The sequence below is a fragment of the Hibiscus syriacus genome, unplaced genomic scaffold (genome assembly GCF_006381635.1).
Source record: "Hibiscus syriacus cultivar Baekdansim isolate YM2019G1 unplaced genomic scaffold, ASM638163v2 tig00116971_pilon, whole genome shotgun sequence".
Classification (NCBI taxonomy): domain Eukaryota; kingdom Viridiplantae; phylum Streptophyta; class Magnoliopsida; order Malvales; family Malvaceae; genus Hibiscus; species Hibiscus syriacus.
In genome coordinates, this window is record NW_024063495.1 from 1443927 (window position 1) to 1451018 (window position 7092).

The window sequence follows — 7092 nt, forward strand, 5'->3', positions numbered from 1 at the left end:
AAAGATTAAAGAAAATGGGTTTTTAAGTGAATTTTTGGAAAATAGATGATAAGTTGAATTTGAAACTAAATTTGACTTGTCATCAACTTAATTAAGAGATATGAAGTGATAGAATTGGATTTAGAACATCTTGAAAATTTGGTATGATTATTGATTTCCATATGAAAGATTGAATTTTGAGGTTAAAGAATAGATAAATTGATATAAATGAGTTTAAGAATGTAAATGTGGGTTAAGGATATGAAAGGGGTTGAAATATGACACATTTAAATTAGAAGGAAGTAATTTACGTGCATAAATGGAAATTCTGGGCAGGTGCATCGATGCACTATGAGTGTGTACCGATGCACTAAGATAATTTTTTAATGTACATCGATACATTAAGGGGTGCGTCGATGCATGGGAATTTAGAAGCTATTATGTGTACCGATGCATCCATAGTGCATCGATACACCCCTAAAGGAAAACTGAATTTTTGGGTTCATTAAATTAGCTCAAGTTATTAGTATTGAATTATAAGGTTTAGGCTTCTGAAATTCATCTCGAAAATTTTGTTTATGTAAATATTGAGCCTAAACAAATTCTGGAACAATCAAAGAATTAGGATCGAATCAAAGCAAGGCTAAGGTGAGTGCAATTTATTTTTTACTTAGGTTCTTGAACAAACATTGGCTTGCGATGAGCCAATGATGGAGTTACTATGGAAAGAAGTAACTTTTAAAATGTTATGTGATTTTTATGTGTGTGTTAGTATATATAAATGGGTATATATATATTTTCTTATATGCTACATGATTTACATGTTTACATGAAATTGCACTAGTGATATATGTGATGTATTGGAAATATATGAGAACAAGAGATGACATGATTTGTAGGATGTATGAATTCATAAGTAAAGGCATATTTGAATATAATTTGTATGCATTATAAGTCATGTGAACGTAAGAGGATAGAGCATGTTATATGATATGAGAATAAATGATGAAACACAATTCATATATATGTTTATATGAATCCATGCAAAGTGAAATGAACCATGTGACATATGAATATGAATTCATATGAAAAGTTACATGAATTACATAAAAGAAACTACATGATTACAGACACATGTGAACGAAGCTATGAGCTTATATGAATATGTGAAATGATAAATAATAATGCCCATGTTATATGATACGAGAGCTATATGTATAGTTGGCATGCCAAGAGTCGAGGGTTTCATAGGTCCTTCAGGGACAATACAGTGGTCTTTCGAGATAAATTTCATACGCCACTCAGTTTGACTTATACGAGCTGTGGTAACAGCATTAGTGCACAACCTCAATGTACTTACTTACCTTCAGTTCTCTACAGTGTACATAGGCTAATAAAAAGATTAAACAAATATATTGAATGTGATATGTATATGTGAATTGTTATATGGAATAGATCACAGGATTTATATAATGGAGTATTGTTTGGTTAATGCATAATATGTTATGTATAAGATTGTTAAATTATAAGGATTAATGATAATGAATATGAAATGTTAAACGTGTTGATAAGGATATATGCGCATGTGGGTATATGTTATAGAAATGATATATGTTTTATATGATATGATCGTAATAAATGTTCATGCATTTGATATGAATTATATGATGTTAAGTGCATTTCTTTATGAAATGTTTTATGGTTTCCATTATATGTTTATATGCTTCACTAAGTCATCGACTTAGCGTGTGATTGTTTCACACGTAGGTTTGGAAAGCAAAAAAGAGAAGATTGATAAAAGTTATGCAAGATAGGTCAGTTCCTCCTTTCCAAAGATCATATCAGAAAAGAAGTTAATAGTATGTATTTTGTAATACTTATAGTGGTTGGCATGTAAACAAAGATTTGAATCCGATTTGATTTAATCGGTTTTGTAAAATCATATAATTTAATTTTGTAATGTTTTAAATGTGTATATGTTAAAAGAAAATTTTATACTTATGAAACCTTGGATTTTATGAATTTATACGTATTTTTATGAAGTTACTGTAGCAGTGCATCGATGCACTATAGTGCATCGATGCATAATTTATATTCGAAAATTTTCACTGTTCATAGGGCTGTTTATACAGTAATGTTCACTGTTCATACCGTATTTTACTGTTCATAAAACATATATTTTCTTAAATTGGTTATAAAAAAATATGATTCAGAAATATATTATCGTATTTTCTTAAAAAGAGTTCAAATATTTGGATATTTTGTAAGAATATCATTTTTAAAGGTCAATGTGACATCTCGGTCTCGTATTTGGGTCGGATACGGTTTGGGGTGTTATATTTAATGGTATCAGAGCTACGGTTTAGCCGTTTCTAGGATAAAAACAAAGTCAAAAGTATTTTAAAAAGTATACATGCCAACATAAAGTGAAAAATTTTCTGATTTGATAGTGTAAAGAGTATATTGTCTTGTAAATAGAGTTAAATTATTATGTTATATTAGATGTATGATTCTTATCAAAAGTTATTTTAGTTGTATGATCATAAGAGTTTCCAAAGTGAAGCATAAGGCAATAGACTGAAGGTAATAGCATTCACCTGCCCTGGCCAGGCAGGGAGAAGAGCGAAAAACCTCAGGGCATGCCCGTACAAGATTAGAGAATGTTTCATGATGTTAAATGATATTATGATGTGTTTTTAATTTTCTACCTCTATAATTCATAGAATGAATGTATCGAAAAGAGTTGAGAACACCCGAGTTCAAGGGTGAATTTGAGAAATGTTCCTTTGTTATGGAAATTTGATTAAATGATAGAAAGATAATGTTAGAAAGTTTTCATTTCTCCAAATTGGAGAAGTTAAATTGAGTAGTTTTGTTACTACGTGGACAAGCTAGAAGTATGGTGGAAAAATATCACCATGAGAAGTTAAAAGACTCAGTGATGTGGTTATTATTTGTAGAAGAATTCAAGAATAAGTACATGGATATTTACTAAATGTAATAGTAAAGATGATAGAGTTATAAGATTGAAAAAAAGAAGATAAAGTGAATTAATTAAGTATGATATGGTTTTGAATATTGTTATGTATTTGGATCATATAAATATGTTGAAGGCAAAGAAAAGAGTATTTACAAGTTTTAAAGGGAATATTAAGGAAGAAAAATACAAGTACAATAGATGGTGAAAAATAAGATTATGTATAAGTAAATGGGATTATCAAAGTTAAGAAGATGCGATGAAGATCAGTAATAGGAAAAAAGTATGTGAACATGAATGAAAAATATATGATCTATGTATAAGGAGATTTTGATTTTAAAAGAATAATGGAATAAGCAAATAAAATGATGAAGTATAAAGGATCAGATGTGATAAAGGTTATATGAAAGTTTACATGATAAGTTTGATATAGAAATATGATAAATTTTAGAGGCAATAAAAAAAAGGATGGAATAAAAGTTTGGTTATAGTTGCAAGGCAATTAAAAATTTATGAGGAATTTAATTGATTTATGATGTTAAGTAATGAGAATGGAGGTTTCTGTTTATATAATGAGTGACATTATATGGATTTTAGAAGGTCAAAGGACAATGCATAATTGAATAAGAGAAAATACAGACATGGATTGAGTTCTTTGAAAATTGAAGGCAAATCATTGATTATAAAATGTGAAGGAGTAAAGTTGTGAAAGCAACATAAGAACATTAAAATATATGTTTTTGTTGATATGTACAATGAAAATTCGAGGACGAATTTTCTTAAAAGGATGGGAGATTTGTAATATCCCAAACTACGGGTTAGTGATTAAATTGTAAAATTTCAGAAATTGGTGATTAAAGTGGAAAAGTTGAATAGTTCAATGACATATTTAAAAATATTTCCTGAAAGTTGTTAGTAATTATCAAAGGAATTAAAGGGAAAAATGGTCATTTGACAAGAAAGATATTTTTTTCCTATTATATGAATGAATCATGTGGGGGGAAGAGTTATCTTCTTCTTCTTCTTGCTTTCTTCTTCTCTACTGTGGACTTCAAGAGCAAAGGTGAGATTTCTTAATTTTTGATTATTAGTTGAATTTTAAGTTGGGTTTTGATCATTAGATGATAACTAAGCTTAAGGAAAGCTTAAGTCGTCTTAAAATCAAAAGATGAAGAAGTTATGAAAGATTAAAGAAAATGGGTTTTTAAGTGAATTTTTGGAAAATAGATGATAAGTTGAATTTGAAACTAAATTTGACTTGTCATCAACTTAATTAAGAGATATGAAGTGATAGAATTGGATTTAGAGCATCTTGAAAATTTGGTATGATTATTGATTTCCATATGAAAGATGGAATTTTGAGGTTAAAGATTAGATAAATTGATATAAATGTGTTTAAGCATGTGTATGTGAGTTAAGGATATGAAAGGGGTTGAAAAATGACACAATTAAATTAGAAGGAAGTAATTTACGTGCATAAATAGAAATTATGGGCAGGTGCATCGATGCACTATGAGTGTGTACTGATGCACTAAGACAATTTTTTAATGTGCATCAATGCATTAAGGGGTGCATAGATGCATGGGAATTTTGAAGCTATTTTGTGTATCGATGCACCCATAGTGCATCGACCCCTAGAGGAAAACTGAATTTTTGGGTTCATTAAATTAGCTCAAGTTATTAGTATTGAATTATAAGGTTTAGGCTTCTGAAATTCATCTCAAAAATTATGTTTATGTAGATATTGAGCCTAAACAAATTCTGGAACAATCAAAGAATTAGGATCGAATCAAAGCAAGGCTAAGGTGAGTGCAATTTATTTTTTACTTAGGTTCTTGAACAAACATTGGCTTGCGATGAGCCAATGATGGAGTTACTATGGTAAGAAATAACTTTTAAAATGTTATGTGATTATTATGTGTGTGTTAGTATATAAAAAAATGGGTATATATATATTCTTATATGTACATGATTTACATGTTTACATGAAATTGCACTAGTGATATATATGATGTATTGGAAATATATAAGAACAAGAGATGACATGATTTGTAGGGTGTATGAATTCATGAGTAAAGGCATATTTGAATATAATTTGTATGCATTATATGTCATGTGAACATAAGAGGATAGAGCATGTTATATGATATGAGAATAATTGATTAAACACAATTTATATATATGTTTATATGAATCCATGCAAAGTGATATGAATTATGTGACATATGAATATGAATTCATTTGAAAAGTGACATGAATTACATGAAAGAAACTACATGATTACAGACATATGTGAACGAAGCTATGAGCTTATATGAATATGTGAAATGATAAATAATAATGACCATGTTATGTGATACGAGAGTTATAGGTATAGTTGGCATGCCAAGAGTCGAGGGTTTCATAGGTCCTTCGAGATAATACAGTGGTCCTTCGGGACAAATTTCATATGCCACACTGTGAGACTTATACGAGTTGTGGTGACAGCATTAGTGCACAACCTCAATGTACTTACATACCTTCAGTTCTCAACAGTGTACATGGGCTAATAAATAGATTAAACAAATATACTGAATGTGATATGTATATGTGAATTGTTATATGAAATAGATCATAGGATTTATATAATGGAGTATTGTTTGGTTAATGCATAATACGTTATGTATAAGATTGTTAAATTATAAGGATTAATGATAATGAATATGAAATGTTAAACGTGTTGATAAGGATATATGCGTATGTGGGTATATGTTATAGAAATGATATATGTTTTATATGATATGATCGTAATAAATGTTCATGCATTTGATATGAATTATATGATGTTAAGTGCATTTCTTTATGAAATGTTTTATGGTTTCCATTATATGTTTATATGTCTCACTAAGTTATCGACTTAGCGTGTGATTGTTTCATACGTAGGTTTGGAAAGCGAAAAAGAGAAGATTGATAAAAGTTATGCAAGACAGGTCAGTTCATCCTTTCCAAAGATCATATCAGAAAAGAAGTTAATAGTATGTATTTTGTAATACTTATAGTGGTTGGCATGTAAACAAAGATTTGAATCCGATTTGTTTTAATCGGTTTTGTAAATTAAATTTTGTAATATTTTAAATGTGAATATGTAAAAAGAAAATTTTATACGGATGAAACCTTGGATTTTATAAATATATATGTATTTTTACGAAGTTAGTGTAGCAGTACTATAGCAGTGCATCGATGCACTGTAGCAGTGCATCGATGCATAATTTATATTCGAAAATTTTCAATGTTCATGGGATTGTTCATTACTGTTCATATGGTACTGTTCAATGTTCATACCGTATTTTACTATTCATAAAACGTATATTTTCTTAAATTGGTTATAACAAATATGATTCACAAATATATTATCGTATTTTCTTAAAAAGAGTTCAAATATTTGGATATTTTGTAAGAATATTGTTTTTAAAGGTCAATGTGACATCTTGGTGTCGTATTCGGGTCGGATACGGGTTGGGGTGTTACATTTAATGGCATCAGAGCTACGGTTTAGTCGATTCTAGGCTAAAAACGAAGTCAAAAGTGTTTTAAAAAGTATACATGCCAACATAAAGTGAAAAATTTTCTAATCTGATAGTGTAAGGAGTATACTATCTTATAAATAGAGTTAAATTATTATGTTATATTAGATGTATGATTCTTATCAAAAGTTATATTAGATGTATGATCATAAGAGTTTCCAAAGTGAAGCATAAGGCAATAAGAATAATGTATCGAAAAGAGCGAAAACACCTGATTTCAAGGGTGAATTTGAGAAATGTTCCATTATTATGGAAATTTGATTAAATGATAGAAAGATAATGTTAGAAAGTTTTATTTCTCCAAATTGGAGAAGTTAAATTGAGTAGTTTCGTTACTACGTGGACAAGCTAGAAGTATGGTGGACAAATGTCACCATGATAATGTTAAAAGACTCAGTGATGTGGGTATTATTTGTAGAAGAATTCAAGAATAAGTACATGGATGACCAGTTCATAAGACAAATGAAGCTAGAATATACGAGCATGAAGCAAGAGAATTACACATGCATGTGTATGAGTATAAGTTTAATAAGTTAAGTAGATTTATTGCTGGGTTGATTCTGATTAAGAAAG